Source organism: Maniola hyperantus, chromosome 17 (genome assembly GCF_902806685.2).
Source record: "Maniola hyperantus chromosome 17, iAphHyp1.2, whole genome shotgun sequence".
Lineage (NCBI taxonomy): Eukaryota > Metazoa > Arthropoda > Insecta > Lepidoptera > Nymphalidae > Maniola > Maniola hyperantus.
Window position 1 is genome coordinate 9,302,623 of NC_048552.1, and position 26,919 is coordinate 9,329,541.

Consider the following 26,919-nt stretch of genomic DNA (forward strand, 5'->3'; position numbering starts at 1 on the left):
AGTATACTACGTACCTACAGTATGTAATATAACTGAATCTCAGTAGTTTTTCACAGAAAAGTAAGCATTTTTACAAAATAATAAATACGCTCGAATAAAGTGAATATTGTAATGAAAGTGTAATAAAACTTTCAAATGCAGAAATTTAATTAAAGCCCGTCACAACAAATATGAATTTTGCCTCGATGAATTTGCATTCAGAAATGTTTGCAGTATCAGATCGTAATAATCAATTAACACAGGCATCGTGAACGGTAATTGATAAATTGCTCTTCATTTTGAATGAAATTCATTGGACTTTTTTCGATTTTATTGTCGCAAAATGATCAAATCGATTCGATTTTTTTAGTTCAAAACAGTCGGGTCAGTGGCAATCCAATAAAATATTGCTTTGTTGTTTTCTTGTTGTAACCTTTATTTCTTCATTAAAATATCAAGTGATTTGAATGGAAATCTTTCAAGGTTTGTAGAACAAGGAATCTTTTATTATGTCTATGTAACTTCCAATACCTTTTTCAACTGAAATTCAATTTAGTGTAGGTACACAGAAGTAGCTTACCTAATGGCGAAGACGTGGCTTAACCGCCTCGTTGATTTATTTGTTAGCATGTTCTATGATATGACTGTAAATGACGAGGTCCTGGGTTCGATTTCTAGGTCAGGCCAAAAAAATGGCATTAAATTTTTCTGACAAGAAATTCTCAGTAATAGCGCGAAGCTAAGAAGTTGGTGGTATGGCACCCTCGTGATTCGAAGAGTAAAGTCGATCCCTGCCGGTCATGTCGGCTATCCATCTCATCAGACTATGAGTATAAGGGAATAGATAGTGCATCTGTGTTTGCGCACACACAGGCTTATGCTCCATAATATCTCCCGCACAGATGGCTAAAGTTGATAGAAACTGGCCGTCAGAGGACATTACATTCCCTTTGTTTAACCAAAGTTATACTTTGTCTTTGCATGAGTCTGAGTTCCCTCGCTACATCTGTATAAACCCTGCCTTATCTCTTTATTGTTTTTACACAGATGCAAGCTCTGTAATAACTAGAGACCAGATTCAAAATTTGTAAAACGTACAAACAATAAAAGTTAGAGCATACCTGTAAAATATTTATCGTTTTGGCGCAATAACTCTTTACATCTGAAGTATAGTCCGCGACAGGTTGAAATGGCAATCGGGGTATGAGGCGAGGAGACGCCCCGCATACCGCATGTCACCCGCGCTCGCCTGCACTGGGCTAGCGCGGGCGCTGTGCAGGTGTGCGGGGCGTTCCCTCCCTGATTGCCATCTCGAACTGTTGCGTACTATATATGTGATATTATATCGACAAGTATAGGATTGCATGTTACAAAAATGCGGTTATCGACTAAAGAGATTACATGTTTGAGGATTGACAATAAATTGTCCAACTTTATAAACACGCTATGCTTTTAACACTTAAAACGACCTGTGGCCGTGTTATTGAAAAATAAACTATGTAGAATTTATGTTAAATTTTCTATAGAAAAAAACCAGCCATGTTCAAGTCAGGCTCGCGCACCGAGGGTTCCGTACTACAGTCGTATTTTTTAGTCATTTATAAAGAACAAAACAACAAAACAAGACAAAATAAATAAAAATCTGTTTTAGAATGCACAGGTGAAGCCCTTTCTTTATTCTTATGATACCCCACTTGATATAGTTATCTTACTTCGAAAATTTAAAATACTAATTATTAGTTCATGATTACAATTTAATTTTTTTTTGTATGATGTAACCACAAATTAACGGTTTTCAAATTTTTCCCCTTATGTCTGCTATAAGATCCACCTACCTGCCAAATTTCATGATTCTAGGTCAACGGGAAGTACCCTGTAGGTTTCTTGACAGACCGACAGACAGACGGACAACAAAGTGATCCTATAAGAGTTCCGTTTTTCCTTTTGAGGTACGGAACCCTAAAAATAGCTATAGGAACACGTGGTTTAGTTGTAGGGTTCCGTACCTCAAAAGGAAAAACGGAACCCTTATAAGATCACTTTGTCTGTCTGTCTGTCTGTCAAGAAACCTACAGGGTACTTCCCGTTGACCTAGAATCATGAAATTTGGCAGGTAGGTAGAACTTATAGCTGACATTCGGGGAAAAATCTGAAAACCGTGAATTTGTGGTTACATCACACAAAAAAATTAAATTGTGGTCACGAGACACGAACTAATAATTAGTATTTTCAATTTTCTAAGTAGCATAACTATATCAAGTGGGGTATCATATAAAAGGTCTTCACCTGGGCATTGTAAAACAGATTTTTATTTATTTTTATATATCACAGTTTTTGAATTATCCCGCAAAATGTCGAAAAAATACGACTGTAGTACGGAACCCTCATTTCGCGAGCCTGACTCGAACTTGGCCGGTGTTTTTTATTGTTTTGTATTTTAGTTTTTGTGGTATGCAATAAAGTAAGTACCTCAGTAAGTATAGTACGCAACAGGTTGAGATGGCAATCGGGGTATGAGGCGGAGGGACGCCCCGCACGTCACCCGCGCTCGCCCGCACCGATTGCCATCTCGACCTGTCGTGTACTATAAGTAGGTCCTACATAAATATTTTCTAACCGAAATGTCAAATAGAATAAAAATGACAATCTGAAACCTTTTCGCAAACACATAATATCCGGAATAAGCGATACAACTGAACGCTTCAAGGACTGTTTATTTATCGCTACCCACACAAATGGCGCTTCATGAATAAACATTTGTCAAAGTTCCAAATATTGGAAGACCTAATCGTATGGAAAGCTAGAACTCTAACTCATAATCTTTTTCCTTTCAACCATGTAACATAAACGCAAGCAGTGTAGTATGTAATACTTATAGCGACCATACACGTGCAGCTTGAAGCATTCATGACCGACCTTTTTAAGATGTTCTTAAATTTTAAAGCTTCTAAACTGAATCCAAAAAAATATCGTTGCATATGGTACTACGACCATTTAGAACCGTAATTTCTTGGATAAGGATCAGACCAGTCCAAAAGAGCCCTTAGGATATTTAAGCACTGCAGCCGATACGAATCCGAGACTTCTTGATCCGAAGTAGTCGCAATATTTTACCGCAGTAACGTTTGTATGAGGGGTTTTACGGCTTTGGATCCGTTGCAGTGCGTACAGAGCCTTATCTAAATAATTAAAAGGAAAAGGTGACTGACTGAATGATTAAATAACTGACTGACTGATCTATGGCTGAAATTTGGCATGCAGATAGCTATTATGACGTAAGCATCCGCTATGAAAGGATTTTTGAAAATTCAACCCCTACGGGCGTGAAAGAGGGGTATGAAATTTGTGTAGTCCACGCGAACGAAGTCGCGAGCATAAGCTAGTAGAATATAAAGTATCAAGCACAAGGGATACTAGAGCGTTTCGAGTACCGCATCGATCGTCGGATTAAACCTCGATGTTACTCAAACTACAGTTCAGCTCCATACGTTTACATGATGCCATGCCAAAACGACTAGACGGATTTGAATTAGGTAAAGGTCAAAAGACATTATGGTCGGTAATAACTACATTACTATATAGTACAACACTTTGAGGTACATAATATAAGCATACGATGTTTTTAATTTCGCGGAAACTCTTTGATTTTCCGGTATAAAAAGTAGCCTATATCCTTCCCCGGGATGTAAGCTAACTCTGTACCAAATTTCATCAAAATTGGTTGAACTGTTGGGGCCGTGAAAAGCTAGCAGATAGACAGACAGACAGACAGATAGACAGATAGACAGACAGACAGACATATACACTTTTGCATTTATAATATTAGTAGGGAAGTATGGATAGTAGGGATTATGATGCCTACGATTTCGTTCACGTGAAATTAGGTTTTTTTAAAAATCCCGTAGAAACTATTTGATTTTCCGGAACAAAAAGTAGCCTATGTCCATTCCAGTGATATCCCAAATCTATCTTTATCCCAAATTTCCGCAAAATCCGTTAAGTGGATGGGCCGTGAAATCCTAGCAGACCGACAAGCAGTAACACTTTCACATCTATAGTATTGGATTGGATATAAGTATCACATAGATAACGAAGTAACTAGTGATAGATTATTATTTGTATGTCAACGGGTATTTATTGTGTATCATTGTAAGTATACAGCCCTATTGATTGTAATCAGAGACCTTACTCGTTTCCTCCTGATAATTATCTGATTGTACGACCTACTTCGAGACAAAACCGTTTAGTATTCACGTCACTAACCAGAACACGGCTTAGATCTTCCTTCAACCTTAATTACAAATACGTACGACTTAATAGGGGTAAATTTATCCTGAAAAGATAAAACAATGAAAAAACATTAAACAAGGATTGGATTGGGAATCCGTGAAGTGGAATCCTATGTCATCCTATGTCTGTAAGATCTATAGAGCGCACTCTGACTTAGCTTAGATTTAAGACAGAGTTAATACGAGACAGAGTTATATCTCTCGCATAAATCTGTCTCGTTTTAACTCAATCTTAACTCTGAGCAAAGTCAAAGTGCGCTCTATAGATCTCAGCCTAAGAGCCAAAACTAGAGTCTAAACTAGAGTCATAGTAGGTATTTATTACCTACTCCATATTTATTTTATTAAGCTTCAAGTTACACTTTGTATTACACAGACTTTGTATTCACCTCTCGGTAGAAGACCGCAATTTCCGCCCTGTGTTGTATGTAGGGGTCAATAGTCCAGGGAACGATAAATTTTGGAGCGATCTGTTCGGTACACATTATCTCCGGAGACTGATTTGTAATTGGTCATGTTTAAATCATGACAGGACATAGCAAGTCTCTACATTTAGGTCAATTGACTTCATAAAATAACGTTATTTTCACAACAAGAAAAATATTTTCTTTTTGTATAGACATAAAAGAAAATGTTTTTCTTATTTCTCAACGTCTACGATAACAAGCGCTACCAGACTGACTTTTAAACTCAGATATTAATCAGATACCTATAACTTACAACTTAACTTATTATTTATTGAAAACAGGTCAAGTGCGAGTCGGAATCACACACAAACGATTCCGTAGCATCGTATAAGTATTTTTTTGTGTGATGTAACCACAAGTGTTCGGTTTCCGGGTTTTTCTCTTTACTTACGTGCTTTGCGTGTATGTATGTTACGAACTCTTAGGTATAAAATTTAAGAAATAAACATTTTCTTTCTTACTTTCTTGCGATTGCCTCAAAAAATACTGGATCGATTTGGATGCGATTCTTAGCATTACATAGCTATCTAGACTGGGAAGGTTCTTTTATGAAAATTTTACGATTATAGGCTGACTATGTCTGCAATTATTGTGGGTGTATTTAATTGGTTTCTCCTAGAAGTACAAAACTATTTGCTAGTGAAATAAATTATTCTCGTTCCAGAGGGACTTTGTAAATCCGGCTCAAACGCTTCTCCGGCCGTGCAATAGTATTAGGAGATTCGGCTTTCCAGATTAACTGTAAGCCCTTAAACACTTACAGTAACCGATAAAGTATCGTTTAGACGGATAAGACCTCGCATCAAAGAAACTATTCCGGTATTTTTATTTGATAACGGTTATTACCAAGGCCTCAACTTTATTTCTTTCTGATAAATAAGTAAAATTGAATTGTCTACTTATCTTTGATTTTGAATAAATGTCTTTACTCATTTTGTTACCAAAAAATGAGTAAAGAAAGTTTATTTTTAAATTTTGAAACAGATGGTTTTAGTTTTATAAAGTGCAAATAATTACTAAACTAAACCATCTTTTTAAAACTTTTGTTTCTCCGTTTATTTATCTGGGCTAGGCTTCGAAACAACTGAACCGATTTTGGCCAAAATTTTGTCAGCAGTTAGTCTAATGATAAAAAATAGCCCACCTGGCTATTTTTTATCCTGGAATATTTTTTGTCCCCAGGGATGGCAAATTTTCTTTTCACTTTGCTAGTATAATGTCTTTAGAAAACTTTCTGAGTTAAGACTATAGACAAACTTAGAAATTAAAACAATAGTTAAATCCCAACCATAATATAATATGATGGAAATATAGGTAGGTATACAAGAAATGCTAGCTTAAAGTATTTAGACTAGTGCTAGCAAGATACTTCAGTCTCAGATGTAATGTAAGTTGATCTCTATAAATATGGTACACTGACGTCATAGCTTTCAGAACAAGTCTCAAGTGCTGGGACTTGTAGCTTCAGTGTTTGAAATTACTCAATAATCTCCGTCACCTCGAATAAAACAGGCGTTTCTTTACTGAATATGTGTCGGTGTATGCTCTTGTACTTACTTACAACATGGTCGGAAAGAAGTGGGAATATCTGGAACTCCATCGTGAATAGTTTCACATTTTTTTTTAAATTCATTATAGGCACACACTTGACCTCAATCATACCTGAAGGTATAAGTGATGATGTAGCCTAAGATGGGACCAAAATTTTATCACTTATCGTTTGTACTGAATTGGTACTGAATAATATTCGCTCACTTGACTGATGAACTCAAAGACTAGAAAGTCAAGAACTAATAACTAGAAAAAAAAAATTGAAAGCTTCTTTTTATAATAAACTAGCTGCCCCGGCGAACTTAGCACCGCCTAACAGTCGATTCATTTTCAGGCAATTTTTAAATTTTTCTCTCCGTAAGAACCATCCTCGTACTTCAAGGAATATTATAAAAAAAACAATTAGCGAAATCGGCTCAGCTGTTCTGGATATTTGCGATCAGCAAGCAACACATTCAGCGATTCATTTTTATAAATAGAGAAGATTTATAGCTCTTTTCATGATTATTAAAATCTAGGTAGTGTGTAGTAGTAGTGGAATTAACTTTTGTATTTCTGTTGATGTTTTTTTTTTCCTTAATGTGAGTGCCAATAAGCTACTCAATTATATTACGATCTAGCCTAATATATGACTAATAAGCAATTTTATTTTAACCTAAACGTTTCTGTTGACGTAAAACACAAAAATACTATAGCCACATTTATTTTGTCAGGCAAAAAGTGAATCCACAACGTAATATAAATAATCCGAGGTTGTTTGGAGGATGTATCCGAATTACTAATGCCTACGTGGTTAATGAAAATGGGTGAGTTTGTTCGTTACAAACTTACTTTGATGAAACTCTTTTGATGAACGCTTTACGTAATGTAGGTAGATCACGCGTAATAATTATTTCAACCTGTTGTTGTTCGCCTTAGTGTGTTCCTGATTAGTCTGCTTATTATTCTAAACATATTTTACAGGATACAATTTCTTGTACTAGAGACTGTCATCTGACTACGCAATTGATTTATGATGGACGAGTAGCTCAGCTGTGGTAGCCTAGGACGTCCGCCTTACAATCGGAGGTCGGGGGTACGATCCCGGGCACGCACCTCTAATTTTTCAGAGTTATGGGGGGTTTTTAGGTAATTAAAACATCGCTTAGTTTAACGGTGAAGGAAAACATTGTGAGGAAACCTGCATGCCTGAGAGTTCTCCATAACGTTCTCAAAGGTATGTGAAGTCTGCCAATCCGCACTTAGGCAGCCAGCGTGGTAGACTATAGCCAAGCTCTTCTCACTCTGAGAGGAGACCCATGCTCTGTAGTGAGCTGGCGATGGGTTGATCATGAAGATGATGAGTAGAGGTTTAGAATGGTTATTGGGACTTTATGGTTAACGATTACTATCACGTCATAGTGATAATAAGCGGAAACGATGGCTTAACGTGCTAGACGGCACAGACGCGACGTAGAGGACTACCTATTCGCCAGAATGCTTGTGAGTTATCGCTACAAAACATGGGAATTTAAAAAAACTGATGTTTCTAATACAAGCATGTTAAATAAAACCAAGGTACATGTGTTGTTAGTTTTAAGTTTAGTCCAACGCAGCATATTTTTTTTAGAAACATCAGTTTTTATAAATTCTCTTGTTCATAGCGATTACTAAAAAACTACTTTTTGGGGTTAATCGCTTTTTCGGTGTTTACCAATCGGCACTTGGCCAGCGTGGTTGCCTATGGCCAAGACCCTTCTGATTCGAGACGGCCCCCGTGCTCAGTATTTTGATAATGATGATGATGATGGTGTCACATCTAGGTCACAGTCACATCCTCATAAACCTGACCTCATTTTACAGCAAAATATGTATATAAATACAAGTATAAAATTACTTACCATATCTACGTCTTGAGATTTTAAAACGAAAGTGTTCTTTTTCAAATAGTTGACTCCTTCTAAAAAAGATTTTTAGCTTTACTTTTTATTTTTGATAGTTAGAAAAACTGGGTCAGGTAAGCTAGTAAGTATACAAATAAATAACCAACATGATACTAATACGGGGGCTTTATCCCTCAGAGATCCTGTACCAATTAACCTCAATCGAGGAGAAAATTCAATTATTTCCGCGTATAATTATTTACATGGCATGGAAATCGATATCAAATTAAAACTTAAAAGGAATACACAATTAGATTAACAATAACAACTAGCTTTTGCTCTTATCTTCGCTCGGTCATGAGTGCAAGTTTTGAAGCTAAAAAACGTGACAATAGAGTTATGTTATCCTGCCGTTTTCTCATTAAAACTGCCACCGTATAGTATCATCAGCACTGAATGAAAGCCACTGAGCTCTTTGACATTTGTTTTTAATCCATTGAAGGTTTTCTACGAAAAGTTATTTTAATATCGCTTAGTGAACCAGCAATGTAAAACCAACCAATGTCAAACTTTGGTCGCTTTTATTCAGCGATGATCACAGAGTTAACGAATCACCCCGCTGCAGGTCAAGCTCGTACCTTTTTACCCGACTACGGCAAAGCCTAGCCTAGCTATTTGCATGCCAAATTTCAGCCCAATCCGTCCAGTAGTTTGAGTTGTGCGTTGATAGATCAGCCAGGCAGTCAATCAGTCAGTCAGCTTTTTATTTTATATATTTAGATTATAGTACAAGCTCTAAGGTATTAAACAACAACTGTAAATTTAGAACCTACGTCGGCGATGTTAAAAATATACCTACAGTAAGATTATGTAATGCAATTAAAAATAATCCGGGGTTGTTTTAGGGACGCGGACCCAAATTCTATGTCTGTATGTAATTCTAATGTCGGCTTGGTTTTACATTCAAGTGAATTTGATCTTCTGAAAAGACAAATGCTATCTGAAAATATGAATATTTTGCGTTATTTTACGAAAGTAAGACTATTAATAAGTAATTGGTAGATGCACCCGACTATTCGTAAGTAGGTACTTGTAAAAGTTTATTCGAATAAAAAAGTTTTTTTTTTTTTAATTATTGTAAACAAAAAACTATCTGTGGCAATGCAACGGTGCAAATTCTTAAATTGATAAAGTAGCCAATTACGTAGTTAATAATATTGTTATAACATAATATTATGTAGTAACTAAACATTTCTATTATTTTCATCACGTAAAGGACTATATCTACTACTGAGCACATAAATAATGTCATAAAAATGTAAGCACAAATTTAGTAATAGGTACATACCTAAACAATGTCCTATTTTAAACAAAGTTGCCAAGAGATCGTTCTCTTGCACTAAAGTACCCTTATGAAATTTCTTTAGTGCTCGATCTATAATAATATAAGGTATATTTTATAATTCAAGGTATGTATATTATTAACTCTAGTTTTTAGCGCGACACCAGCACAAAACACGTTCAATATAACAGATTTTTAATAAGATTTTATAGAGATTTGTTTTTATATGCATATCCATACTAATTATATTGTAGAATGCGAAAGTGTGTCTGTCTGTCTGTCTGTCTGCTAGCCTTTCACAGCCTCTCCGTTTGACCGATTTTTACGTTTGGTACAGAGATAGCTTGCATCCCGGGGAATGACATGGGCAACATTTTATCCCTGGAAATCAAAGAGTTCCCACGGGATTTTTAAAAACCTAAATCCACGAGGATGAAGTCGCGGGCATCATCTATTAATAAATTATTATGCTATTATGATTTGCTCTAGACTAGAAGCGTGTCTATTGAGATTCCAGCTCGTATTACTCTATTCATCCATAATATTTGTACTGGATTCAGAGTACGTAATATAATGGAATAATATTTTTATTTATCGCGAAGAGTATTTGGGTCAAAATGCTTGTTGTAGATCAACACACGCTATCGAGCAATTAATATAAATGTCTGGGGAGCTAGTAAATACGAGAGGCATATTTTCACTTTTTTTTAATATCGTGTCCAACAAAAATGCGAGTAGTAAAAGTTGTAATGGTTTCGATCAATTGGATCAATTCGATAGGTAGTTAAAAATATATTACAATTCAATGTATTTAAATACGTAATGGTTAGTGCTAGATTATCGGAATGAATTCGCAATTTTAATAGATAACTAGTTAAATCGCCTAGCTTCGCAAGGGTTGGCTTTTAAGTTTTGAAAAGAACCTTATTCGACAGGAACTATCTATACTACTCGTAGTTTTACACGAGTTCGTGCAACAGTTTGTGAGATTAGCACTTTTAAACAGACAGACGCGCCCAGGTAGACTATTATATTATATTTTATTAAATGTTTAACTTACAAAACTACGACCTGCCTGGCGCATTTAACGGCGAGAAGAGTAGAGCGTGTGAGTGAACACGATAACAATGTGTGTTGAATTGGCGTATAATTGGACACCGCTTCTCACGTCTTATACGACTAATAGACGGCCTTTGCTGGATAAAAATCGGTCTAACACAAAAACCAGTCAACTGCAATACACTCATGGACAGTAAGATCCGTCCTACTGAAGTCTTATAACATTTCATGATTCGTCTGACATTATTTATTTTATTTTATTGGGAAAACCAATAGTTTATTACACTAAATAGGCTTAGAATTAGATAATTGAAAGCTAATAGGTTTTCACAAGTACAAACGAGGGTACCTGGTAAAACACAGTGTAAAGCAAATTTTAGCTACAAAATGTTTCGTATACCATTCATGTTGCCATAAAATAAGTCTACTTATTCTGAAATTCACAGATTCAATTACGTAGGCAAGAAGCGCAGATAATGACAGAGTTTGATCTGCTATTGGTTTTTGATAATGGTAAGCTTTAAGCAATTTTTTGTATGTCTAGATAAAAGTAGTGATAGATGTGAGAGTATATACAAATATATCTAGGTACCTTCATAATTAGTATCTACGAGTAGTTTCCATTTCCATTAAAACTGACACTGACACTCATTAGCAATATATAATATTGCTTGCCTTTGACGACCTTAAGAAGATAGCGGGAAGTGGGTGGCTGAGGAAGGCGGAGGATCGTGTGTGGTGGCGTGCTCTTCGGAAGGCCTATTTCCAGCAGTGGACGCAAACAGGCTGATTGATGAATGCCTTTGATCATATTTTGTTATTTTCTAAAATATGAAATACCTAACACGATAAACGACATTACTTTCACATTTACATACCTTATTCCATCTATCGTGACTTGTCATAATTGCTGAATCAGCGCGCCGCCATCTTTGAATTGGAACGCGACCAAATAATTCATACATAACTAGTGATATAGGTACCGTTGTGTATATGATGTATATGATAATCAGGATTGAGGGCCTGTTTGTTCATCATAACCCAAGCTTGCGAATCCGCCACTGAGTAAATAGGTTTCCTAAGTGCCGTTTATGAGATTTATGACTCCTAAACCGGCATTAGTAGAGCTTAGGGTCAAAGCAGACACGATACTTTTAGCATCAACGATCGACGATTTAAGTAGTTGCTTTTCGGAAGCTTGATGCCGCTACTAAACGCTCCCCTTACAATTTACAACACTTAAGTAAGTATATCTTCTTCGTATCTTCCAAGTACAATCGTCAGTCGCAACAATCAAGTTTATTTTATTTATTACTGAACTAGCTTATTCCCGCGACTTCTTCCGCTTAGACTACACAAATTTTAAACACCTATTTTATCCCCCTAGGGGTTGAAGTTTCAAAAATCCTTTCCTAGCGGATGTTTACGTCATAATAGTTATTTGTATGCCAAATTTCAGCCCGATCCGTCCAATAGTTTGAGCTGTGCGTTGATAGATCAGTCAGTCAGTCACCTATTCCTTTTATATATTTAGATAAAATAGATGATGCCCACGATTTCGTCTACGTGCATTTAGGTTACTTTAAAAATCTCGTGGGAAATCTTTAATTTTGCGGAATAAAAAGAATCCTGTCTCAGTTTCCAGGATGCAAGCTATCTCTCAAAATTTTATAAACATCAGTTAATCGGATGGGTCTTTAAGAATCCAGTGGGAACTATTTGATTTCCCGAAATTAAAAGGAAGCTAGGGACATCCTGAGCTAGCCCTGTACCTACCTATCCATTTAACTTCGGTTTAACGTATAGGCTACTGGTGAAAAGCCAGCAAACAGATTTTCACATTTAGAATATTAGTGTACTTAATTGTATTGAATAGTTATTCTGATTATTCTTGTATTAAATAGTAATTCTGACTGTGTGCAAATTACGCAAAACCACTGTACTGATTGAAATTAAACTTAAAAGCACACAGTATACAAAAACTGCTTTAACTAAGACAAAGATATTTTGTTTACTAAACCTTAAGAACTACTTCAACCTTATCAAAGCTAGCCTTCCATTATAGACAAAAAGCGGTACGCTCTAGCAATAAAGGCTACCAAATAATTAGATTTTTAATTCCCAAGTATTGATTTTGAAAGGCGTTTGCAATACAACTAATTAAAAACAGCCGGTCGGTAAACTTGTAATTTATAGTTAATAATGCGCTCAAATTACTTTGTCGATCGCCGATATTCATTTTATTTTATTTTCACTCTATACTTTGTAGAGGGCCCTTAAGGCTGTTTTTTCATCAACGCTAAGTGTAACTTCGAGACTTATAAAAACAACAAAATTTTAATTAGAGCCTTCAGAAGAACTAATGACTCGACTAACTGGTTCCCATGAAACAAATGACTTGACCAATTATTTTTGAAACTTAATGGAATAAATGTGCCGTCACGAAGTCACTTCCTATTTCCATAATGAGCTAAGAGCCAGCGCGTGCCAGACCTTCTTTATTTTATAAAAGCCTAAAGTTTCTCTGTGTATTGTCCCCAACTTTGGGAGGACCGTTTGTTTGGATCATGGTGGCTGTGGGAGATAAGGTAATAAAGGTGTAAAAAATCTTATGTTGAAGTATAAAGTCTAATTTTTATGTTTTTTTCGGAGTAGTATTAGAAATCAAGTCATGCATTGCCAGATACTTAGTGTCGTGGAGACCCCGCTAGACATGCTTAAACGTTAATAATTTATTAAATTTTAAAGGTATTTGGCAGGGCGCTGCCACCATACCGTCTGGCAAAGCATGACGTCATATTTTCCAATACTACTCCGAAGAAAATATTAAAAACTAGATGATGCCCACGACTTCGTCCGCGTGGATTTAGATATTTGATATCCCGTGGGAACTCTTTAACTTTCCGGGATGAAAAGCCTATGTCCTTCCTCGGGATATAAGCTAACTATGTACCAAATTTCATCAAAATCGGTTGAACGGTTGGGCCGTGAAAAGCTAGCAGACAGACAGACAGACAGACACACTTTCGCATTTATAATATTAGTATGGATTACACTTTATAGTTTGATGTAAGATTTTTTACACCTTTATTACCTGTTATCTTCCAAAGTCACCATGATCAAAACAAACGTTCCTCCCAGTGTTGGGGACAATACACAGATAAACTTTCAGCTTTTATAAAATAAAGGAAGCTCTGGCACACGCTGGCTCTATAATACAAGGCTCATTTGCCTAAATCAGTAGTCAATGTAACCAAGGACGTGAACAATCCCGGATATTTAACGATAGAAACAGAAAAAGAACCTTTGAGGAAAATGTACTAGATTGAGAAAGTAGAAAATTATGTTAGTGTAACGACATTATTATTTTATGCAATAAAGTCTATCCAAATTTTGTCTTTTCATTCGAGAATTCCACATAAATCTTTACGGGGTTTACGGGCCTTTTTTAGCATATTTATTGACAACCTCTCCCGCATATTGATTGACCGCAAGATTGTTGATAAAGCCAAAACTTTGCCCCAAAGCTTGGACTTAAAATGTATAATACAATAACAAAGAGGCATTGGTCTCGTTAAAGTTACTTTAAGCAGTTTCAAACTTAAAATGTGATAACGATATTATTGTAGGCTACTTTTAAAATTTTACATTTAGATGCTACTGGCTCATCCATACTTCCATACTAATATTATACATGTGAAAGTGTGTCTGTCTGCAAGCTTTTCACGGGCCATCTGTTAAACTTGTATTTAGATCTGCATCCCGGAAATTAGATATAGGCTACTTTTTATCTCGGAAAATGAAAGATTTCCCCAAGGGATTTTTGAACGAAAAAATCTAGCTTTACTCCTTGTCCACATTTTAAAGGGAATCCTGTCAAAATTTCAGCTTTCCAGGTCTAAGGCTGTAAGGCTGGGAATTAATGAGCCAATCAGTAAATACAGACTTTTCTTTTTATATATTTAGATTATCGCTGCTTATTAGAATAAGTTAATACGATTTTAATGACGCTTTAATTTAAATTTCTTTCTTAATATTTATGATATTTAAACAATGTTCTTAAACATTTTTAGGCTTCTTTGACTCAATTTATGTAACGGACGTTACCGTACTTCGTCTTAATAGACATAAATCTATTTTACCTTATAAAAAGAAGTGACTCATTGACTGGCTGAATGATTTATTAACGCTAAGCTTACAGTATGAAACTGGATGTCGACTTTTTGTGTAGAAAAAATATTACTTACAAGGTACATTATTTGGACCGATCCTTAAAGTAAAAGGTACTAAAATATGTCTGTAATATTACATCTTATTATAAAGGCGAAAGTGTGCTTGGTCGTTGGTTTATTAGTTCGTTGGTAGGTTGTTTTGTCCTTCAATCACGTCGCAACAGAGCAACGGATGAACGTGATAGAGAGTGACTTATAGGCTAATTTTTATCCCGAAAAATCAAAAAAAAACTCCAAAAAAATCAAATAATTTATTCAAAATAGGTAATAAATTACTCTTTAAAGAATTCCCACGGGATTTTAAAAAACCTAAATCCACACGAAGTCGTGGGCATCAGCTAGTGCTAACATAAATGATAATGATATGCTATCGTTATGATACACACCACGTATAGAATAAAGTACAGAATACGGGTGAAACAATAAAGAGGTATCAACAGTTTATAACATTGCACTCATAACATATAGTTAGATAGTTTAAACATAGGTTAAAACTATCGTAAAATCCCAGGACGGTTGTAATAACCATTCGCAACGCGAAAGCGTTTATACTTGTTTACATAACGGTGATCTAAATAGATTGCACGATGCTGCAGAGAAATCTAAGTGCCACCTTGGAGCAGCTATAATGCTTACATTTTACTGATAAAGCCGTGACATCACAGAATATTTATAATAGTACTAACGTAGTGACATTGCTGTTACCATTTTGTTACTAAGTATTATAAACTAGTTGATGCCCGCGACTTCGTACGCGTGGATTTAGGTTTTTAAAAATCCCGTGGAAACTCTTTGATTTCCCGGGATAAAAAGTAAAGCCTATGTCACTTTCCAGGTCTTACCCTATAACCATGTAAAAAATCACGTCAATCCATTGCTCCGTTGCGACGTGATTGAAGAACAAACCAACAAACCAACAAACCAAAAAACAAACAGACTCTCGCATTTATAATAAGGGTACTGATAAGTGATACACTGAAACGGATAGGATAATGTTTTTGGAGGCTCAGAGAGCATACACAAACGACATAAATGAAATACTTATTTTAGAAACCAAGATTCAGTTAGGTATCCAATTTTACAGATTGGAATCAATGTTCTAAAACTCCATATTTGCGGTTTGTTACTGTCACAATGGACACATCATACACCTCGTTCATTTCTACCTGTCAACGTATTGGGTACATATTATTCAAAGTCTACATTCAGCTGTAAGCGACGCTTCTCCACTGTAATGGTACGATTACACCTAACGAGTACAGTGGCGAGTCAGTGTACTCGGTTGGTATAAACACTTTAACGAGTGCAATTTCGCCACAATTTCTCAGCCACAGCACTGTCTCGGCCGAGTGACATTTTACTGTCTCGCTTCACTACTCGGTAGGTGTAATCGTACCATAAGCGTGTAAACATACTTGTGTTGCTCATTCACCTATACCCGCTTTGCCGTTGCGTTATCAAAGATACCTGAATGTAAACGCGGCGGCGTTTGAGAGAGGATGGTAACAGCTACTCACATAAAAACATTTGATGGCCAAAATCAAAATTTTAGAGCCTTTGACAACATATTAGGATTGGAGAAAGTAAGATACTTAAGTAAAGGTTATCACTATACTGAATAAGTACTTTCCCTACACTGCTTTTACATGAATAGATAAAATTTCTGTTTTCTATCAATATTTATGACATTAGAAACAATTTTTTTCCACGTATACGTTCGTACGTAGTTTTATAGTTAATTTCATGATACTTAGTTATTTTAACCATACATATTAACACAGTTCCAGTACTATAATATCAAAAGAGATCAGCTGGTAGGTATTTCTTAAATGAGAATGATAAAAATAAGGCTATATCATAAGTTTTTCATATTATTTGTATAGCAAACAATAATTTTAGAAAGTCAAACTTTTTTTTTATATAAAGAATATTAGCCATGTTAAACGACTAATATTCCCCTTTCCTCCAACTAAGCGTCAGGCTTGTGCTAGGAGTAGGTACGACAATAGTGCAACGGACGTTGTTTGAACCGTCGACCTTTCGGTTTTCAGTCCACTCCTTTACCGGTTGAGCTATTGAGGATACACACTATGTCAATAATTAGTATAGACATTTTGAGTAGATGATTCTAAAATCGCTGATAAAAGTATTTTAATGTCGGACAATTGAGAATCTATTTCTTCGTCCGTCTGGAGAGTATTATCGTCAGTACAAATAGAAAAGGCTATATTTTATTCGAAATCTGCCGTCTCGTCCAGTACGATTGCCCCGCGAGACGTATTTTCGGAGCGAGAAAGTTTTTGTCCCAATATTCACGATAATATTGTCCTGAGGAGGGTCAGGTGGCTAATGTTCAACATAAATCCATACTAAATATATCTGTTTTTCTGTTTGTTTCATTTTGTTCTTCAGCTCCTTCCTCATTTTATAGGTAAGTTACAAGACGATGCCCGTAACTTCGTCTGCGTGGATTTAGGATTTTTGAAAATCCCGTGGGAACTCTTTAATTTTCCTAGATAAAAAGTATTAGTGTAGTTAATATTTTTTTATCATACACTAAAGTTTCATAAAAATGCTTTGTGTAGATTTGCAATTTTTGCATCGATATAATATGCAGCATCCCGGCTATTGAATTAACTATATGCCATTAAATAGTATATTACAAGTTTTACGATACATAAAATATTTAAAGGCTTCACAAAACGATCTCAACACATTGTGAGTACAAAAGAACACAAAATTGATCTATAAATATAAAAGGAAAAACTGGCTGATTGACTGACTAACTGACTGATCTATCAATGCACAGCTCAAACCTTTGGACCGATCGGGCTGAAATTTGGCATACAGTTAGCTATTATGATATATTAGGTGGGGACATTTCAAAACCCTGGGAGCAAGGTTGACGTTTCATGAATTATATTATTATTAATTTATGGTGGTTGCCACGGGTTCTACCCTCGTTTTAGGCTTTAGCATCCTTAATTGGCAAGTTTCATCTTTTTCCGTTAAAGAAACGTGTGTTTATTTTTGTAGAGGTGCTAGATGGTGCTCGCGACTTTGTCGGTGTCAATTTCGGTTTTTCAAAAATCCCGTGGAAACTCTTTCACTTCCGTGATTAAAAGTATCCTAGATCCGTCTCTAGATTGCCAACTATCGCAGTACCAAATAGATGATTTGATAAGCGACATGGATTTTTAAGATAAAAGTAGCCTATATATCCGTTTCCATGATTCAAGCTTTCCTCAGGATTCTAGGTGAATCCTGTTTGTACCAAATTTGTACCAAATTCGTTTAACGGATTGGCTGTGAAAAGCTAGCATAGAGACAGATACTTACACTTTCGTATTTAAAATATAACTGAACAAATGAATAGTATGGATAAGGTAGTAGAAACAAACGAGTAGATAGTCGGAAAAGTCAATCGTCCCGATTCATTACACGGTTTTAATCGGAACTATAAACATGTTTACGGCGTTGACAAATCCGTGTTGTGCTGAGCGACCGAGCTCACAGGTGGACGTTGGGCGCGGCGACGATATCGAGCGCCAAGCGACGGCGCGCGCATTCGTCGTTCAGTTCTCGCTCAAACGAGGCCTCTACCGCCCGCGTTCAGTGTTAGATGCGCCACGGCCTCGCAGCACCGGCCGCGCGGCGGTCCACCCGCCACCGCCTCGCACCGACCCGACCCCTATCACTCGTACATAGGTGTCCCGAACCCCTTACCTGTAACCCCTCGGAGTGGTAAACAAACGCCCATGTGCTTGTGTTGTGAAGTGATGTAGGACACGTGACACGCGTAATTACTAATCGATTAATCGTAAACTAACCCCCAAATTACCACCTCCTAATATATGGGTCATTTTTAACACTCATTGGTCAGAGGAAAGAGTTGTTGAAAATGACGAAAACGCTGAACGCGTGTGGTATGAAATTATTTGCTTAATTAATGTAATCCTCACAAAGTAAAATATCTTCCTTATTATAATAATAAGCTTTGCCGTAGCATTAACTACTATGGAACACTAAAATGATCAAAATACAATATAGAACTATCCCAGCATCAATAAATTGATAATTTATGGTTTTTTACTAATAAAAAGGTCGTTAAAATGACGAGACAGCTCGACGCGCGGGCTATGGCAATATTTCATTGATGATTCATGTAGACCGTAGAGCGACTGTAATCGTCCGTAGCATCTGGCCGGATGGTGCTACGGCGTAGCCAGTAGCATCTACGAAGTGATGCCAAGTACATTATTGAAATAGTTGGCAAGCAAACTTTCAAGCAAACATCTGGAGGTTAAAATGTGGATTCAAATTGTTCAAAGTTTCAATTGTACTAACGGCGAATGTATAAAATTGCAGTATTGGTATACAATTTCCATAGAAGACATTTTTTTTAGTATTCAATGTAAGGTGGGTAATAAAAAAACTTCTATAGTATGTCAGATCTTTTTGTAAGGTATAAAAAACCCATTTAAGAAATTTAACCAAAATATGGGTCCAAAAGGCCATTGTATTAATTTTTAATATCTATTTATAATCCAAACAAGACCGCTTCCAAAACCTTTTCATAGGCCTTTACAAAAAAATCTGTAAAGAATGTCTTTGAGATTGATAAAATATTGAATAAACTGTTACAAAAGGGTTCAGCCTTGACGATTCTTTGAAAAACGACAATTTACAAGGAAGGCGACACTGAATGGTTTCCAAGAACATTTTGTAGGTCAACATTAATTTATCAATCTATATTAAACATGATTACAGTAATTATTTTAGGGTGGATGTACATTAGCTACTATCGCCTTAGCGCCTACCCTCCCCAGCAGCCATAGCGTTTAACCTGGTATGGTAATAACGATCAAATGGAACACCTTCTTTATTGCCGGGTATAGGATATACTCACATAAAGTTTGAGGTATAGAATGGGTTAAATAGTTATTTTAAAATAACTTGACTGTTGTATTGTAAACTTCATGATGCCCGCGACTTCGTCCACAGGGATTTAATTCCCACCGTTTGGTTTCTGGGATAAAAAGTATTGCATCCCCGGGAAGCTACCTCTGTACGAAATTTTGTAAAAATTGGTGGAATGATTTGGCCGTGAAATGAGACAGACAGGCACACTTTTGCATTCATATTATTAGGTTGGCCTTATTCCTGAAAATAAGACAAAACCATTTACCATCGTGATAATGCAATAAGTCCACATTGCTGCCAACCGCATTTTACTGTCTTGCAATTCCTACCAAATACAAAAATACACGGATGACAAGTTTGCTGAGATTCTTAGTTCCAGGTACTACGATTCTAAAGCCACAGTTTTGCGTGATTTGAAAATTATAATTGTTATTATCAGCGTTTAAAAAAGCATCGGGTCTGTTCTACCCGTCCTCAATGGTACCAGGTTATAGAAGCTCAAGTTTCTCAGTCATAGTTATCCCCGACCTAAATAAATGCTTAGGTTCTGAAAAAAAGCAATCCCTCGGGCAATAAAAACCAAAAAGCGACTTTAACCTTCTTAAAATGCTGGGGACCGCATGTCTTGCCAGGCGCTTTAAAATTATGTGATATTTTCCTTTGGAATAACTGTATAAACGGGTAAACCGGTCTGGTCAAATGTCACATGCTAATAGTGTTGTCCATATCTTAGCTCCATACATGTTCTTCTTTCCAATGAGAAAAAATAGAGAAAGAGAAAGATGGATGCTGTGCATTAATAGGCGGTTGGCGTATTGCATGCTTATCTCCACGTATATAAGTACATGCTATTTGTTCCTACGTTCATTAAACCATATTATTCATATAGGTGTAAATGCAACTTTTCACGTTTATTATGCTCTACGAATAGATGAAGTTTGTTCATCTCTGCTGGAAGACCCGCTTCGGACAGTTACTATTAAAGTCGAGAAACATATAGGTAGGTACGTAAGTGGATGATTCTACGTAACATAAAGTTTGTCTCATTATTGAGGAAGATAAAAAGTTCTCTATTAGTTGCTAACGACTTGGATGATGACAGATAGATTGGACATTAACAGATATTATCCATCTGGTGAGAAAAGAAAAACGAGATCATTAGGTTCCCGATGGGGTAACGATGAAAACTAAAGAAAACTATAACTCAGCGGATCCTATACCTGCTTTACTACATAATTAATTATGCTAATAATTGATTATTACTTCTTACGTTAAATATAAGTATCGAGTTAGCTTAACTTGATTCTGTGATGCTCTAATTTGATAAAATAAGTTTGAATTTGACCGCATTTTATACAAGAGATTAAATAAAATAAATAAAAAAGACTTTCGTTTGCAATGCTGTTACAATTTATTAAATTATACTAGATTGAAATTCATCAACCAGCTTTCACGTCGAAGTCAACATAATGTTATGAAATTCACAAAATATTTCTGAACATGTTCTGGAATTCAATATTTTTATTGTCATACTGAAATTTAATTTATATTCGCTCTGTACCTACATATTAACAGACATTTCAGTCTCTAAAATCAATACCCATAATATTATAAATGCGAAAGTGGGCACAATACGCGGTAGAAAGTGTACATCGACCTTTAGAAGGAGATAGCAGATTTGTAGAGCATTGTCTCCGTCGTTGAGACGACGAAACGTCATATAGGTATGAGTGACAGAGACAACGCTCTACAAAGCCAAAATGTCATTGTAATAATACATTACTTTCTCCCTCGTACTGTACTTTGCTTGTTAGTTTGTCACGCTGCGACGGAGCAACGGATCGGCATGATTTTTTGCATGGATATAGTTACGAAGTCATGGACATCAGCTAGTGTGTAAATAAAAGAACTCTATGATTTACTTTCTCAATTACACAGGCGCGAGAGTAAATATTTCGCGTTTGCAAAAGCACATGGGGAGATGCGATTATGTACATTTACATAACTCAGCGTCCAAACAGTTTCGCCGGGTACTTTTTACTGCGAACCCTTTTCAACCCTTAAAATATTCATCACAATTCTTTACGCGAAAAAAATGCTCCGTAACGAGGCGAAATGTCAGGAATCGTGGAAACACGCCGCTTCTGTGCCGTGAGCGTACTCGTACGTGAACGCGTAATTTCGACGTGTTTATTATGTATTTTTTCATACATTGTCACAGATTGAATTCGTGATGAGCGAAACATGAAAATTGCGCGAGCAACATTATTTTGGTTAGTATTTGTATGATATCTCTATTTTATAATCCTAATCCTAATAATATTATAAATGTGAAAATTTGGATGCTTGTAATTCCATGACTGATCCGTGCGATAGCGTATTCTTGAATTAGTTTTTATCCTAAACAATGAGTTCGTTTGGGAATTTTTTTAATATCTAAATTCACGTGGACAAATTTGCGGGCCTCATCTAATTTTTGTAGAGCCTTTTGTATTAAAAAATGTTTTAAGTAGACAACTAACTAAACCGCAAATAATGATGGTTTTCCTATATATTATTTTTATTGACGCTACGTAGCTTCCTTCTTTTCGGAACTCAAAAAAATATCGATAGACGATAGATACCTACATTTTCTCGCCCATAAATCTATCGCGAATAAAATGTAAGTAAGATGATACGAGAATTCTTTTAAAAGTTTCATATTTAATTTTAAAATTTCAAAGAAATGATATTTACAACAAAAACTTTATAACGGTAAGGCACGTACTTATATTGTATTTATAAACGGCTAGTTAAAAATAAATAAAGAACACGTGGCTTTGTTACAACTTTGCGTGTCAGTCGATTGCGCTAGTTAACAACGTTGATCCACGTTGGTAACTGGATGGGTGACCAATTTTCAAGGTATAAGTTAAACCTTTTTGTTTTCTCCATGTCGTAATCCATCGTCCCGGCACTATCACTAATATTTAATCATAATCGCAAAACCTGTGGCTGCATAGTTGCTTTAATAAAACATCGTAACAGTGCGACTCAATGAAGTCGTATTTGTGGAAGATTATCATTATAGGAGCACCACTGCATTATAGTCACCCTAAGCCCATTAGTATGTGATAAATGAAAAGGAGCAGAGAGAGAGTGTGATAAAAATTCAAAACACTTTACGAACACGAATCTAAATTACCAAGATATTCGATTAAGACAAGATATTCGATTCAAACTGAACTGTAAAAAGTCTGATTATTATCTCAGATTTACCAGCCACAAAAATAAAAAATAACAAGTTTTCTGCGCATTGCATAGATAAGGACGTAATGTTGTCAGTAAATTCATGTTATCTACAGCCGCCTAAAAGCTAAACAATGCAAGCTTATTGTAATCCTATTACATGCCTCGTTTTCGTAGTCACGTTCTGAATACACTACGTGGAATACATGAAATATGGTTCAATTAACTCAACACAAAATTATTACACCTAGCGCTTCATGTGCTTTGTTAGGGCCAGTGCAGACTTGCGATGAGTAGAAATGCAGCGTGGTTAGTGGCGCTGCAGTGATAGGGGCCTATACGGAGTGCGCCAGAAGACGTTAGAGTGGACCCGCGCATTTAAGTTTAGGTGCGCTCATTTTCATTGTAACAATTTCAATAATATTTGTCAAAGTAAATATGCTGAGTTTAAGTCGATACAATAGAGAAACCGTGTGGCACCGCCACTCCACTCCAGTCCATTATTGGGTGTTGCACTGGGTATAGTTACAGAAAACTAACACAAACTACTATCAAAAGACCTAATACGTGATATCGGAGGCGAGCGGCACTTGACGCCAGGCTGTCGGCAACCACCAGCGTGCCGAGAGCAGTCGCCAGCGAGTCGACGGCAGCAGTCACCCCTGTCGTCGACAAAGTGGCGCTCGTCTGTAACCACCCTAACTTGAATCTGTTAAAATTGCTACACGTCAAATCACGACGTTTATCCATCCATACTAAATGACAAACGTACGTTTAACTTAAAGGTTTACTCTGAATTATTGCATAACTATAAATCCGCGACAGGTTGAGATGGCTATCGGGGTATGAGGCGGGGGGACACCCCACACACCCGCATGCCACCCGCGCTATCCCGCACTGGGTAAGCGCGGGGGCTGTGCGGGTGTGCGGGGCGTTCCCACCCCGATTGCCTTCTCGACCTGTCGCGAACTATACATCAAACTGACTATAATCTTCGAAAATCATCAAATGTATTACATAGTCTATATTGTATTTATAGAGTAATAAAAACTGGTCCAGTGGTCAGCTCAATAAAATTCACTCAAGCGACTAATAAAAGGCATCAAAATAATAGTTTTTGCTTAGCTCTGACCCCGGTCTTAAGAAGATTAAATTGCCACTAATGGGGATTCCAAGGGCTGGGTGGACCAATGTTGATTGATGATCGATAAGGCTCTTTACGCACTGCACCCAATCCAAATCTGAGAATTCTCGATTCAAAGCAGCCGTAGTTCTCCGAATTTCGTTTTCAAAGCCGTAAAACGAAATTTGGATCTTTTTTTATTATTATTGTGAGATAGGCTTGCGCTTGACGGCAATCATGCCTGAGAAACAGAGCAATGATGACGTCTAGGTTGGAGCGCCTGCAAGATGCCTATTCACTCTTGCCTTGTTATACTTGGCAGGAAACGCGGACGCCGGAAGAGCATTCCACACCTTAGACTGCCTTAATGGTTGGTATCAGAAACGATCAGAAAGATCTAGTGCGCAGGTAGGGGATTGAAAATTCTCAGACTTGTAACAGACGGTGCGTAAAGAGCCTTGGATTTAACTCTCTCAAGAAAAACACCAAGTTTAGCGCTCTGAAGCATTATTTCGCGCAAACAAATGTTAATCTAGTTATAGCTTTTGATTATAAAGACAATTGTTTAGGGTTCGTTAGTTATAAAATGAAAACGGAGCTGTGACTAGGATACCTATAACTTTGCAACTGCTCTGTATTAATAAATTACTAACTAAAATACGTCTTTTGCACTTCACTCTCACGTCACTACCTAACTGCACTGTCTGATGTAAACATGTGAAATACAAGTAGGTACCTACTTCTTTCAAAGTCAAAGTCAAAGTCGTATATATTTTTCAAAATAGGTAATAAATTACATTTTTTGATGGTCGGTTGTTGCATTTGTAAAATGATATAGTGGTGATAAACGCGAATTTGAAAACCAAAGCTACGAGGGTTCCAAACGCACCCAGGTCTTTACAGATTATATCATTAATATTAAATGACGCCCGTCACTTTCCATATTTATTTAAGTTTTTTTTTAAATTCCGTGAAAGGCTGGTTCTATGACAGGCAGAAAGAAAGAGAGACTTTCATATTTATAATAAAATAGTAGTGTGTAATTAGTATGTATACAGATAAACGTTATTAAAAAGAGCCACTATCGTTTATGCTCGTATATTATAATTCCTTAATTTTATTTACGCTTAAAGCTACAAAAGTTGAAGCTAGTAGTTACCTGCATTAATTAAACTAAACTTAATATTTTACTTGCATAAAACTTTCACTTCTCAAAAGATGATAAACCTAATTAAAATATGTTAGCGCTTCGCGTCAAAAGATGCTCCTGCATTAATTACTGGAGTATTTAAAGCTGCGTGAAAAATGTTCGCCATGACAAAATTGACCTTTCGACGTTTTGAAAAAGTCTCTACGAGTTTTACACTTTAGTTAGCAGAAAGATCGCAATAAAAATTCCGTTCCCAATCTCAGATTGGGGTCAAAGTAAAGCCGAAGTCACAACTTCGAAATTGTTAGCATCTGCATTCTGCACCTCATTAGTAGAAAAAAAAGGTTACCGCACAATACGTTTATGGGACTTCCGGGATAAGCCTTTCTTCAACGAAACTTGGCTCCGGGCATCTGTTAATGAGAAATCCGCAGAATAACACTCTAACGCAAATATATATATCTATCTTATTTCAATGTCATAGAATTCAATATTCATTTTCGATATCGTGAAGCTAGCAGTTTCGAGCAATAATGTAGTACTTCCAGCCATAATGGACTTCCATTCAGCCAACACTCGCGGCCTCCATTTCGTATTTTATGTAACTGTTGCAGTTTTTAACGGTTTTTACAAAATAAAACTATTTAAAGTTGGATGAATATTTTTGAATTTTCTATATTAAAAAAATATTCGCTATTGAACGACGAAATCAATTTATTATACTTATTACTTATTACTAGATGATGCTCGCACCTTTATCCACATGGACTTAGGTAATTTTAACGTTTAAAGATATTATATATAATATACAAGATATTATACCTATGTAATGGTTTAAGGTTTTTAAAAATCCCGAGAGAAATCTTTGATTTTCCGGTATAAAAAGTAGCCTATGACATTCCCCGGGATGCAAGCTATCTTTGTACCAAATTTCATCAAAATGGGTTGAACGGATGGACCGTGAACCATGGCAGACAGACATACAGACAGACAGACACACTTTAGCATTTATAATATTAGTATGGATTAAATAGTTATAGCTACTGCCCGACATGCTTTGCAACTTGCAATGCGACTCGCGCACCACCTACCTTTTAAGCGTTTACAGTACTACATCAGAAACTTTCCTGCATATATCAGTAACAACCGTACAAAGTTCAAACTCGGATCGGATGTACCAAGTTGGATAGCATAGCTGACGATCGAACACACACGAACAACAATATGAGATAGGAGACAACTTGAGGTAGGGACTCTTTCATATCTTAACCACATGCGGAGATTTGTCTTGTATGCTTCCTCGAACGACTTAAAATTTATAGTTAAAATCGTCGTTTAGAAAAATGCTAGGTATAAAGTTTTCCATTAACAGCTGGCGCAGTGGTGAGCGCTGTGGTCTTAAGAGTGGGAGGTCCCGGGTTCGATTCCTGGCCCCTGCCAGGAATCGAACCCGGAATTGATGAACCCGGTTTGGAATTTTATAATTTCTAAATTTCTGGTCTGGTCTGGTGGGAGGCTTCGGCCGTGGCTAGTTACCACCCTACCGGCAAAGCCGTGCCGCCAAGCGATTTAGCGTTCCGGTACGATGCCGTGTAGAAACCAAAGGGGTATGGGTTTAATAAAAACTGCCATACCCCTTCCAGGTTAGCCCGCTATCATCTTAGACTGCATCATCACTTACCACCAGGTGAGATTGCAGTCAAGGGCTAACTTG

At 36.5% G+C, this 26,919-nt stretch overlaps 1 protein-coding gene across 5 annotated transcripts in view; it reads left to right on the top strand.

Annotated features, from left to right (window-relative positions):
* unc-13 overlaps window positions 1-26,919 on the top strand; it is a 394,380-nt gene that overhangs the window by 279,587 nt on the left and 87,874 nt on the right. The window contains exon 1 of one of the 5 annotated variants that reach the window (XM_069504108.1): window positions 18,371-18,489. The exons of 3 other annotated variants lie outside the window; for them this stretch is intronic. The gene's annotated coding sequence lies outside the window, so the exon portion shown is untranslated. Of the gene's footprint in view, window positions 1-18,370; window positions 18,526-26,919 lie in introns of those variants that run through there. One more of the 5 variants, XM_069504109.1, reaches the window with a different exon arrangement.